At 34.1% G+C, this 13,988-nt stretch overlaps 1 long non-coding RNA gene across 10 annotated transcripts; it reads left to right on the plus strand.

The window, feature by feature from the left end:
• The first annotated feature begins 249 nt into the window (after positions 1–249).
• Positions 250–10,209, plus strand: LOC132306388 (uncharacterized). Of its 10 annotated transcripts, XR_009481956.1 has the most exons (12): positions 250–496; positions 737–901; positions 1,171–1,230; positions 1,445–1,529; positions 3,081–3,413; positions 4,001–4,073; positions 5,300–5,386; positions 5,589–5,704; positions 7,084–7,155; positions 7,261–7,381; positions 9,024–9,746; positions 9,892–10,209. It is a non-coding gene; the product is annotated as an uncharacterized LOC132306388 (long non-coding RNA). The 10 variants fall into 10 exon arrangements; XR_009481960.1 differs by lacking the exon at positions 7,084–7,155; XR_009481958.1 differs by lacking the exons at positions 7,084–7,155; positions 7,261–7,381 and having other exon boundaries at positions 9,024–9,188; positions 9,305–9,746.
• The last annotated feature ends 3,779 nt before the right edge of the window (positions 10,210–13,988 follow it).

Genomic DNA, 13,988 nt, shown 5'->3' on the forward strand with positions numbered 1-13,988 from the left:
GTGTATTAAAAATCTCGTGAATACTTACATATATTTACGGCATATTTATATACCTTTAATGGGAAAAATGTTTCTCGTTGAAAATTTCACATGCAAGGCATATTTTTTGCCCCGTAAATAAGCAGCCCCAAAATTTTCCTCTCCGGCGCCAAAATTTTCCACTCCCGCACAATAAAAATCAGTTTAAATATATATATATATATATATATAAAATAATAATAATAATAAAAAACTTTAAGAGATATCACTTCGTCCTTAGACCCATTCACATTTGGAGACCCAGACACATTAGGAACCCTCTTTCCCTTGGTGTAGTTCCCAGATTAGATCCACACAGCCAACATATTTATGCTTCTTCTCTTCATGGTTGCTTTTGTTCGATCTTAGAGTTCTGATTCGTGCTTCTCTTCGTGGTTGCTTTTGTTTAATGTTGGAGTTTTCGGCCAAATCGCGTTGTCGGGTAAGCTTCATCGTCCCAAATTTGGAGCAATCAGAGGTGAAAATTCTCTCTCGTTAATCTCTGTTCAGTTCTCTCTATTATCAAGTACACTCTTAGCAGTAACCCAAAAAACTCTCATCCCTTTCTTTCTCGGAATTCATCAAAGCCCATAACCCTCCCTCAATTGAATCTATCTTCGTTCATTAATTGAAAGCCCTAATCCAACCTCTCTCCTAGATCAATTCTACAGTTCGAAACTTGTTGATTGATTCTAAGGTTCGCTTGTTCTGATTTTAGGGTTCAAAGCTTGTTCAGACTCACACATTGGTGAGGAAATCAGAAAGTAATGGATCTGAGGAAGAGATGGAGTGATGGAGATCGGTGGCTAAAGTCGGCCAATGGGCAGCAAAAAAGATTACGTATGTGCATGATCAAACATCATAGAAGAAGATTCGCGCATTGGTGAGGAAATCGGTGGCTATGTATAAAATTATACAGATAAACCCTATTTTCATCCACCTGTGTTCCATCTGATTCTTTACTTATATCTCTCTTCATCATTTTCTTCCGTGAATATTTTTTAAAACTGGTTGGAAGATATCTGACTCTTAAATCTTGGCTTAGGCTTAGCTTTAGGGTTTTGTTATTTTATTTTTCTCTATCTTTGTTAATTAATTTGTTTCCTTTTTTGTTTCATTTTGCGTTTATCGTTATTTGGTGAATTATGAAAGGGGGTGTTGTTGATCAGTCTACTGTTGGTAGGATCAACAAGGTCTTGCAACACCTCTAAGGTATCTCTATTTGTACTCTCACCTTTTCTCTCACTCTATATATATATATATATATATGTTGTGATTCTTAATTTTTTCTAGGGTTTTATTTCCCCTTTCATTGGCTGGTTTTAAGGTCTAATTTATTGAATCTGCACTCTTAATTCTGCCTTTTTAATTGAGTTTTTTTTAACCTAATTTATGCACCATGTTAATGTATGTTGCCCTGATGCAGAGATGATGGAGGACAACTTGTCTGCATAGAGAGATTAAGAACTAAAGATATAACACATAGAGTAGAACTGAAGAATTATTGGCAGGTACATTTTGTTTGTTGCAAAATTTGTGCAAACTGAACCTTTGTTTGGTTTCTTAGTTGTATTTTTAGTTGCTATATGTCCATGTCATCAATGTATTGACTCAGTCTCTTTAATCCAACTATTATGTCTATGTGAAATGGTGAAGTTGCTCTGTCATACTATATTAGATAGTATTTACCTTCCATCTCTGTACTATAAAATCTTAGGGCAAATCATGAAATTGAATACAGCATTAATCAATTTTATTATTGCACATTTTTAATGCTTTTTTCTCATGCTCGAGGGGGTCACGTGTCTTTATGTGACCAATTTTATGGTGTATAGGGAGTCATGTGCCTTATTGATTGTTAGTTTCAAGTTATATATATATATATGGTGGTATATGATTAAATTCTTTATAGCTTTTTATTGTTTATTGAGTTTCCATCAAGTGAACTGTTAGTTGGTATTAGTTAGTTCAGTTTTTGATGTTCTTTCATTCATTAGTTTAGTATATATCATGAACAATGAGGAGTGGTAAAGTAGATATTCTCAACATTCTTGGTTACAAGTTGTTTTTTTTTTTTTTAATGTAATACAGTAATGTCATGGATAATGAATAGCTAGTCATTAAGAATTTATTGATAGAGAGATTAGAGAGGAGTGTGATAATAATACCATGTAGTAAATATTGTTAATTGGTAACATATAATATAGAGTTTAGTTTCATATATATATAATGAAACTGATCATATATTCCTTTAAAATATATTATATATGAGTTCATGGACAAGAAGCAGTCCTAATGCATATATATTATTGAGGAGTACTAATACACTATAAATAATATGTTACTACTAAATTCTAAGAAAATTACTACTATAGCATCTTCCTAGTTTGGTACAATAATTTCACTTTCATCTATCATGACCCTAATACCAATTTTATGAGGTTGGCCGCGTACAAGAACAAAATTCTTGATAGTTCTAGTAAAATATGCAAGTTCTAGTTGCATTAATTTCAATCTGAACATGCAAATTCCAATTGCATTAATTGAAGAGATCGAGTACATAGAAGCTTAAATAATTAAACTACACCACATATACCGTGAATTAATCAGCCTACCATATAATAATATTATTATTAATAATTATAATAACTATATAATTTCTAAAGAAAATCAATTTATTACACACCAACCTGTACGGCCCTTTCGCGACGCCTGGAAAAAAAATGGTCAAGTGTAGGGAATAATTTGGTTGATTCATACAATTTACATGAATCCTAGTTTTTTTATAATCCAATGATAGAGGCTAGTTTTTGTGTATTATATATACTGCACAGTGTATAAATCTGTAGTATTATACAAACGTAACAGATCTCTACTTCGTGAGGGGTATGTTTTATTCTCTTGCTCAAACCGTAATTGAGTAGTTTAGATTGTTCTCTATACTGGGACTATTATTTATTTATTTGTATTTTAAAAAAATGCCTATGGTTGATTGACGTATGAGTTCTGTCTTGCATATATGAGCTTGCTTAGCCTCACATTGTCATTTTATTATTGTCCAGGAAAAAATAAGAGTAGCTTTGTATTTTCAGTAAGCAGCAATTCATTTCATTGACTGTATGAGTAAACCATCTCAGTATTGTCTTATTCATCTAAACTTCGTCTTCCTTCTCAAATTCATGTTCTTCTCTGTATTACCCATAACTCTCTTTTATGAAACATCAACCCTAAATCCCCTACTCACCATATAGACCGAAGCACTTCCAAGTTCCAACCCATTCATTGTTCCTCTCATATGTATCAGAAGCATAGAAAGCAACACAGATGAAAGTCCTTGCCCATAGACGTTTTTCGCAAATGGGTTTTCTTTGATTGTGATTTCTCCAGTTACAAAGGTATAAAAATCTTATCCCTCCATATTTATATTGTGTATATATACACATCTGTATTCATGTTTTATGTATGTGTATGTGGAAATTGGAAGAGGGCACTACTTTTAATTTCTACTGGGAATGAAATTATTGATAGTTACCAACAGGCCAGTGACCTAGCGGTACCAAGCCCCTACTTTTCAAAGAGAGGTCAGGGGTTCGAGCCTCAGTTGAGGCATGTATGTGTGAGTACCCAACTAGGAAAAAAAAAAAAATATTGATAGTTGTTTCATATGAAACTATGGGCGGTGTCTTCTGGTGTAGCGGCAATAACTGGACGGTTGGAAACAATTGGGCCTTTTTATCGTCGTCTCTGCCTCCAGTCACCATAGTTCTAATTGCTAACAACTAGCCCCTAAGTTTTGAAAGCTGATAGCCAAGAGGTCAGCCGATAGCTGATAATTGATTGGCTACTCTTTAATTAGCCATCGATCGAAGAAAGCCCTAAGCCATAATCTTTCAAGATTTACCTCTTAGATTTTGTGTTCTGGGTAGTCTCAATTTTGTGTCTCAACTGAAATTTGAAGTGTATATTTACTTGTGAATTTTAGGGTTTTATTAAATCTTTGGAGGTCTCTTGGGGAACTTTCTGAGTGGCTTCAGCTGATGAGCAAGTTGAATTAGGTACTTCAGTTTTTCCTCTTTTTTTTTCTCCTTTTCTTTAATTTTTTTTTTTGGGTAATTTTTTCCTTCATTTTCTCTTACTTTCTGGATCTTCTACATTGTTGTTTCATGTCTTTTGGGGATTTTAGTGTAAGGGTTCTCTATATTTAGGCTTAACTTATAATGGGTTTCTGTATTTTTTACTATTTTGTTAGTTTTAGTGGTTTGGAAGCTTACTATGTGGTAGATTCAAGTCATGAATTAATATTTTTTTAGAATTTCTGTAAAATGTTGACATGAAAATACAAAGATATGGTGGAGACTTTCCAATAATTTTAATTTTATAGTGAATGAGATTGTCATTTTGTCATGCTTTACCCGGCTGGGTTGAATTTTTGTTCCATCACTGTCAGATTTTATCTGGTTTGTCTCTGATGTATCTGCATTACGCTCTTCAAATTGTTTATAATGATCGACTATTTTGCCCGTTAATGTTCTTTCATCTAATCATTTAGAAAGAGATGAGGAATCTCACCTTCTAAGAAGTACTACTTTTCCTTGCACTATTAACTCTTTATTTCCCCTTTTTCTTCTCCTTTTATTCTCCCATCTTCTTTGGGGTCATGTTTAATTGTTCGAAATGAGTAGGTCGCTTAAGCTTCAGACTTCAGCGGATGAGGTGTGAATGTGTGATTTTTTTTTTTCCTAAGGACGGGGTGTGAGTGTAATTTACCCTTGAAACTGCTTGCTTGCTTGGTATTTCATCTATGCATTATCCTCTCTAAACCTGTAGAGCTAATGCAAAGAATGTAGATGAATGATCAGATTACAAAATGAAAATAAAGAAAGAAAGAAAGAAAATACTTGCTAGTACAAATTGAGGAGATGACAGAATTGTTACTGGACATAAAACCAAGTAGGTTCTCAATTTTGTTGCCTCATCTTCTCTATAAGATATTTCCTTTTTCTTTCTAATGTTAAAACGTAGTTCTTTTAACTGATGGGACAAATTTCAACTTTATATGCTTCTGCATAAATGCTGATGTTGAATTTTTACTGGTTTTTACATTAGGATATTTTTAAGTAGTTATTGGAGAAAGGGTGAGTAGTCTATTTCTAATATATTGTAGATGATATGAATTCCTTTTTCTTCCAAATGATAGTCAGTCTTACATCCATACCTTCTTTCTTGACGCATATTGTTTATGCCAAACCTAACAACTATATTTGTTCCTATGGCTTATCAGTGGAGATTTCAAATTCTGAGGTCCCTGCAATGCGGTTTTTTCACTTGACGATGATCAGGCAGCTAGAGGGGTTGTAACTCACAGCAGGTTTGTTGTACGCTAATTAATACCTCAACTTTATTTTCATTGGCCACCTTCTAATATTCCTTTTCACATCCTTCAAAATTAGTGGTAACCATGTTGCAGCATTATCTTTGGCTATGAAACTACGCGGCATTCCAGCATATATTATTGTACCAAAAATGCTCCAAAATGCAAAGTTGAGAATGTCATATGTTACGATGGCCAGGTTATCTGGAGTGACGGTGATGCCATTATGCAATCAAGAGAGGATACTGCTAACAAGGTGTTGCAAGAAACCGGTGCAGTTCTTGTTCATCCATATAATGATGGGCGGGTCATAAGGTACCATGGGTTATATGTTTTCTTTTTTTGCACTTGAAGGAACTTTGACTTTTAAGCATTCTAGATAGTCTTTGGTTTTGTACTAAAAATTCTGTTCTACTTTGCCTTAATTGTATCACATTTGAGTTGTTCTTTCTAACCTTTATTTTTTATACTTTGTGGATAGATATTTAAAAAATAGAAACTTTGGAATATATATTGTGTTGAATTATGGGCCTGTGTCATTAGTCCTTAAAAAATGCCTCAGATTAACCTGACCAGAATTACTGAAAACAGTCTCCTACCTATGTCATGCCTTATGCCAATATACATGTGATTTGTTTTGAACCTTGAAACTTGTCTTGTTGTTAACCAAACAGCAACCTGTCTGACTCTGTGAAGTGTGAAATCAGCTTAATGGAATTAAAAGGAAAAAAGAGATTCCAAAATACTTTTGTTATATAGAGAGCCATAGCAGCAAATAACGATATTAATTCCAAAGAAAGAGGGAATTTTTGCATGGATGCATGGATTACTGTTTCACCAGGAAATTTTATCATGGTATGAGTTAAGCTAGTGTTCTAGCACTATAGTCTCAGGTGACTGGGAGAAAAAAGAAAACTTGTCATTGTGCTTTCAGTTTGCTGAGAAAAATGTCAGTTTAGTGTACAAAAAAGGGTTAAACTGGTTTAAATTTAAATTAGCTAAGTAGAAAGATCTTCTCCATCCCACACTTGGCCCACATCTCATGGTTTAGAGAAATACTTCCAAGAAGTATGTGTCATGTTAATCTAGTGAGATTTATGTCTATGGTTTTGTTGATTTATTTAATTTATCATTCTTACGTCCAAAGAAATTTTTCTCTGGGGGTAAGGTGTGCATGTGTGTTTGGGGGGTGGGGGGAGAGTTAATAACTGGGTAAGGTGATATAGGAAAGCAAATGGTGATACTTAAGGTAAAAATGTCAAATAAAGTAGTCCGGCCGGGTGAAATTAGCTTGTTTTCCTATATTGATTTTTATTTTTACTTTTTTATTTTATATTTAATTTGGCCTGGCAAGTAACTCAAAAATTAACCAAATGAACTAACAAAATTGGAACACCTAAAAGATCTCATTTGCTGCTGATTCTCTTTCATTCCTGTAGTTTTCTCACTAATGGAAAATAGAGAGGCATTTTCTAGGCTTGACTCTTGTGTCAGGAATGCACCGAACATGCTGATTTTACATTTAAGAAATTGCATTGCCATTGTCCTTCAAATCTACATGCCTTCTCAATTGAAACTCCAACATGTTTCACATTGAGAGGTATTTATGCATGTAGAAACTATAAAAAAATAAAAAGGAAAATCTTGTGGCATGAGTATGAATGGACTATGACATTGTTCAATTGTTTACACAGTGGGCAGGGTACCATATCATTGGAGCTTTTAGAGCAAGTCCCGCAAATAGACACTATAATAGTTCCTAAGTGGTTTGTTTAATGACTTCTAAGTATTAATTCATCTTTTCTATTCTTGTATCATCTTTATTACTAATTTGATGAGCTTTCCATTTTTTTCTGGTAAAAAAAATTTAGGCGAAGGTTTGATATCTGGGGTTGCATTGGCTGCCAAGTTTATCAACCCTGCTATTTGAGTATTGGCTGCTGAACTAATGGGAGAACCTACTTGCTTAGATTTTGTACCATGGAAAATGAGGTGGTGTTTTTGACAAATGCAGATTGAAACTCAATTACTAGGAAATTGATTTTTTTTGTTTTTGCAAATGGATTTACTTCTTATTTTGACACATTAATCAATCATGAATTCTTGTTTCAAGAGATTGTTTTGGTTATGGTTATTGACATTAACATATAGAATTGCAACTATGAATGTGTTAATATATTTTTGAATTTAATGAAAGTTGAAAATTGATGCCAATTGCAGGTTGTGTGAATGATTAGGTAGCATTTAAGGGTAACGTTTTATAATTTTTTTTTAAAAAAAATTATGTTATCTACGGGGAGCTTGAAACCCCCGTAAATATTATTTACGGGTAGTTAAAATTCGCTGTAGAAAACTTTTCTACGGCATGTGTTGGTGCCTTATGAGATTATTTATGGGTAGTTAAAATTCGTCGTAGAAAATTTTTCCATGGCATGCGTTGGTGCCTTGTGAGATTATTTACGGGTAGTTACAATTCGCCGTCGAAAACTTTTCTACGGCATGCTTCGGTACTTCGTAAGTTAATTATTAATGGGTAAATATCCATGTTGTAAATAAATTTAAGTATTTACGGAACCCTCATACACGAGGGCCTACAATGCGCCGTGAATAACTTTTCACGGCGCTTTTGACCCCTCGTAGAAGCCCGTTTTTCTTATAGTGTGCTGACTGATATCATTGAGTTAGACTACAATGCACATAGAAGGTGTATTGTTTAAGTGTGATTAGTTTGATGTTTTGTCTAAGTGTGGAGGAATAAAGGAGGATGATTTTCGATTTAAGCTTGTTAATTCCTCGTGATTGTGATCTCAAACTGAACGAGTATTTTATGTTGATGATCCCATTGAAAATGAGTGGAAAGTGGTTATTGGCGCAAAACTGTGAGACCTTTAAAATACGCCAGAGCAAGATATTGAATCTTATCAATTTGAGGAGTCATTTCATACACAACGTGTGGATAGCAACTTGGATGTACGTCGCTAATGATAACACCTTTTGGGCAAGAGCTAATTTGCTTGGAACAACTACAGATAGATATTTGTTAGAAAATGTTGAAAAAGAAGATGATGATGTTGATGAAGATGATATTTAGGATGATTCCATATCTACTGCTCAATGGGATAGTAGATTTTTTATCCTAATCTTTTTTTTTTTTTTGGGATTTGAAGCTTTTTTTTTTTTTTTTTTTTTTTTTTGAAGTTAATGTGGAATTTCATATGTTTCCTTTATGGCTTGGTTTTTTAAATTTTTTACTTGGACCAACTTCAGTACTTGTTTGGAAATGATTTAGTATATGCTCTAATCGAAATGGTATTTGGAAATGATTTAGTATATGAAATGCATTGCATTTTCCTTTCAAGCTACATTTTAGTATATATATATATATATATATATATATATATATATATATATAGTTATTGAACTTAATTTCTTTCCTGGAGTAATTTTTAGAACTATCCTTGCTCAACTAAAGCTTCTTAGTTTGTTTGATTCCATTCTTTGGTTGATCATTTGGGACCATCATCACCTTCAGATCTTTGTGTTGTTTGAAGTACTTAAATGAATTCTCACTTTTTTGTTTACTTCTACAAGAAGGATAAATAATAAGCTCACAATGAAACGAATGGTTCGTCAGGTTCAAGAAGTGTGAAGAACATCCGGAAGGTTCATCTTCAAAATCTCAAAGTTCACAAAAACAAAATACTGAGAATACTAAATCATCCCAACCAGCTATGAAGAAAAGACGGGACCCCACACGATGCAAGGATATCTTAGACATAACAACCCTAATACCATTAAGGTACATATGGAGATCTTATATAGTTTGCATAATTAGACAACATTCAATATGAAGGAGAAAAAATGATTTCTTCTATCTTTATTTTTGTACTAAACAACCATAATTGTTAATTTTAGTTTAGAGTCAATAAGTATGGACAGCTGACAGGAAATGGAAGTACCAAATATGGTAATTACTTGGGAGCAATTTCCCGCAATAGTTGATTAGCTCCTTTGTGCTACAAAACATGGTAGGAGATGCCTAATCGGCTTAAAGAAGATATGTGGACCATAGTAAAGGTAAAACCCTTCAATGACATGAAAATAATTTTCATGGAGAAAGTTGATTATCATGCAGCAATTATCACATTTTCAAGGGCAGTATGATGTGGGAATCATTTCAAAACAGTGGACATTATCCTCTATCGGAACAAAATGGAGGGGGTACAAGTGTGAACTAAAAAGTGCATACTACTTGATTCGGGATACAGATGCGAAAAGATTGGCTAACCCACCACCTGAAGTTATGAAGTACCATTGGGAATTTTTGGTTAAGCATTGGGGTACGGCTAAGGCGAATGTAATTCTCCATCTACCAATTTGTTTAAAGTGAATGAGTTGAATTTATAGTTTACCTGCTTTCAGTCATTACTTTATATGGAATGTGTTAATCCCTAGGAATTAAAATTAATCAAATAACGTTTGTTTTTTGTCACTTTTTGTAGGAGGACAGCGAAAAAAACAAGGAACGTTGTGGGAAGCAAACAATGCTTCATACTACAGGGACAAAAAGTTTTGCACATGTTCCTGCTAACGTTAGTCGAAGTTTTGGCAATATTAATTATTTCAATTCTTATGTGGTTGAATGATTATAAATGTTAGTGGTAAATAATATTTATCACAATGTGTATGTTTCTTTTATAAATTGAGGAAAAAGAAGGTATTAAGCTTTCTCGTGCATATTTATTCATTCGTACAAATGTAAACAAGGATTACAAGGCTACTCATGCTGCTGCTCAAGAGATGATTCTAAGTTTTCAAAATGCAAATAATGATAGTGAGCTTATCTGTTCTAAGTCAATATCTAAATTCACCAAATGTTCGAATACATATCATGACCCAACTAAATGAGGATATGTTATAAAGGTTGACCTCCCAACAGAATCTCAAAAGCAGTTAGTAGTGGTGTATAATTTCATGCCTTCAGCTGTGATGTTTTCTATTTGGTATGTGGTTCACTGTTATGCTCAACCACATTAAGCGGAAAACCCAACCGATGGTGGTTCAAGTGTGAATGGGTTCTGGACCACTTATCAGTACATAGGTTTTGCATACAGGATTTGGATAAAAATACAAATAATAAGAGTGATAAAATATGGAATAAGTGCACTTTCCCAACATGAGATTCCCTTTTTCCACACACGCGTGCAAATATATATATATATATATATATATATACATATGAAAACTGATGTAAATTCGGATCAGAATCCTCTCTATTGTACAACTTTCATACTGTATAACACTGTAATGAGAATCAAGTAAATAGTGAGAAAAAATAAAGTGTTCAAAAGTATATCCTACATTTGATAGAGATCCCTGTACCTGTTATATGAGCCCACCCCCTACTCAGCCTCCAAGCCTCCAAGACATACGGGTCTCTCCCACTACCAGTCAAAGTGTCAATCCTACGGCGCATGTCGTTCCCCTAACAAGTCAAACACTCAACTCAAGCTTGATATTGCCAAGGGATAAGCGTGGTAAGTCATCTAGTAGAGGATTTTCCTAACTTCAGCTGACCGTTGTACCCAAACTTCCCCCCTCACTCAAGTTCCTTACTTATTGCTTACTAAGTCAGAAAGGCCGTTCTTAGGCTACGCTACCCCGGACCCGCTTTCAATTAATCATCCCTTACATTAATAACCTTTGACATTTTTGTGAAGAACATAAATGGAGCCAACAGCTTTTCTGGACTTTGAACGCTACCTAAAACTATAAACAAAAGCTGATCGAAAGTGATTCCGAAAAGAAAAGGCCTTGCCAGTGATACATGCATCCACATGAATGTTGACCCAATTAATTTAGGGATAATGTTTTTTTTTTTTCCCAAAAATATTGGGATAATGTTTTGTTTCAATATATATGAATTCCTAAAAATTGCATTCGTAAGCTTTGACTAGGATTTCGTCCTAGATGTCTGCATCGGGCTAGTCCTCCTCCCTACTCTATTCTTGGACTAAATAAGTGAAGACATTAATTAGACAAAGTCAAAGCAAGATAAATGAAGTTGAGAAATCTTCAAGAGTGCTATCTGAATTTAATGGATGAGATCGAGATGGCAACATCACCATAACAATGGCCGCCTGAGTTGACTCCCAGATTGTAGCTTTAATTCCTCTCTTATTGATTAATTGTCTTTTTCTGAAACCAACTGGTCCCTCCACCACGTCCGTTGACACTAGTGAAGGAGTATCCATCCTGCATGGCCATCTTCATATTTTCAATAAAACATAGGGAAAACTTCAATTTTGTGCAATTTTGAGAGCTATATTGCCAAAATAGCAAGTTCTAAATACAAACTGTAGAAATCATCCAATTTGTGAAAATATTTACAAAACCATTAACTTTCACTGTTCATATCTAAGGACCAAACTGTAGTAATTAAGATGCTGTTGCAAACAAAGCCTGTATGTTACCTGTAGCAATACATCTTGGGGCTAAAAGGAAGTGAAACTACCTCTGATACCTCAGTGCAACCTAATAGTTTAATGGAGCAAAAGTTATGAACAAACTGGTTTACAATTGATTTCATCTTCCTAAACAACTTGAGAGTGAAAAATCAATTCATTGAAAAAAAAAAAAAACACATCAACTAAAAATAAATATTTTAAATACGAAGAGAGAACTGTGAACTTTATCCACTCTATTGCATATAAACTAATACACATGAGATGATAAAAGTTTAAATGAGGTAATGACACCTAAAATTAGTCAATAACACTTGGCCTCCTAGAACATCATAAATATCATGACAGCTTAGCTTGGTTTTCATGAGAAAGTTTTAGCAACTATGTCACATAATCACCTCAATACATAGAGATTGATCTTAAGCTAATTAACTTATTAGATTGATGATACGGGTATCAAAGAGTAAGGCGGGCTATGATGAGGGGGCGTTCATTGTGGGCCCTCATCCATAGCATTTCCTACTGCAAAATATAATAATATCATGGCTTTGATACTAATACTCAGAATAATGTAAGGAGTTGGTATTCACCAAATAATTTTTTAAAAAAAAAATTTAAATGAATCTAAATAGCAAAGGGGCAAAATCGATGCAATGACAACTGTAACAAAATTAAACATGTTATAGATTTATATTCTACCAAAAAAAAAAGAAGACAATAAACAAAAGTTAACAATTGTGGGTGTTTAGTACAAAAATAAGATTAATAATATTTATATATATTAATCTTTTGTTATTGCATTATTTATCTTGATGCTTTTATGGTTTTGAACGTTTTTGGATTTGTATTTGGTTGTGTGGATTGGTTCTTGGCTTAAATGGAAAAGGACTGTATTTGGTTGTGGAGAGAGTTTTTGTTGTGTGGAAGGTTGCGAGGTTGTGTTTGGTGCGATTGTGTACTACTTTGTTAATGTCAATGGTTGTGTGTGGTGTGGTTATGTACATTACTTTGATATGATGGTGTGGTTGGGTTGTTGACATGCTGTGGAAAAGAATGAACAACCAAAAGTATATTTCATGACAAGCAATGTAACTGAAGGCACACAATTTTCATTGAGAATGATGGAAAATTCTTGCTGAGTCTTGCTTTGTTGCAAAAAGTGGCAATTGGGGCACTTGATGTCCGTCTCATGACTCCGGATGAATTATCAAACGTTTTTTTTTTTCAAAGAATAGGCATTACTACCTTATAAATTCTTCTAGGATCATTTTGAAAGGACCAAGGGTGAAAAGAAAGTGGGGTCTCCGTGAGCAAAGTTTTTCTCATTCCGTCGGGAGGTGGGATCTCCGATATTCTGTTGTGGGTCGATTCAGTGGCAAGTTCTTCTTGGGTGTGGGGTATGAGTGGTAGGATGGTGTTGTTTGGCCCTTTTGATCCAAGTTGATTTGGTGATCGTTTGGTGTGTGGGTTTTGTTTGTCTTTTTCAATTTTGTTGGTGGTCGTTGGTGAGGTGATGTGAGTTGTACGCAGCGGAATATTTAGAAAGTTTTCATTATTTTTGAACAGAAATCTTGTGTTTTTCTAACTTACTTTATTTTAGTAATTAAATAATTAATCACATGTAGATAAAATAAAGTAAAGTAAAAGTTAGAGATGACACCAGGATTTTTAACGAGTAAACCCCAATTGATAAAATACGTTAACTGTTTGTGTGAGAAAAACCTTGTGGACTGTGTAGTCTAAAGTAAACCGATCCACTATGCTTGAAACAAAGTATACTAAACTTTGACTCTGACTCACACCCTATTGTTCTACCAAACACCAATTATTGATAATCTTCTAGCTCTGTGACTTCTCGTTCAACAGCAACTTGACCTCAGGCTTATACATGATCTTTGTAGAAGAGTAACAGGTAGATCAGACAAGACTCCTCAAATGTTCCAGCCTTTTCAAAGTGTGGTCACTTTTACTTCTGTTCTTCAATCGTCCGAATTCAATATAGAAATAAATCTGCTTTTGTTGGAGGGCAGCTGATACAAATGACCATCTTTTCTGTCTTTGTTCCTATGCTAAAGCAAGTTGGCAGGATATATTTAATTTATTGAGAATGGATTTGCCAGTGTTCAATTATGTTT

Source organism: Cornus florida, unplaced genomic scaffold (assembly GCF_030987335.1).
Source record: "Cornus florida cultivar Cherokee Brave unplaced genomic scaffold, ASM3098733v1 CherokeeBrave_3.0.0_Hap2_Chr05, whole genome shotgun sequence".
NCBI classification, from domain to species: domain Eukaryota; kingdom Viridiplantae; phylum Streptophyta; class Magnoliopsida; order Cornales; family Cornaceae; genus Cornus; species Cornus florida.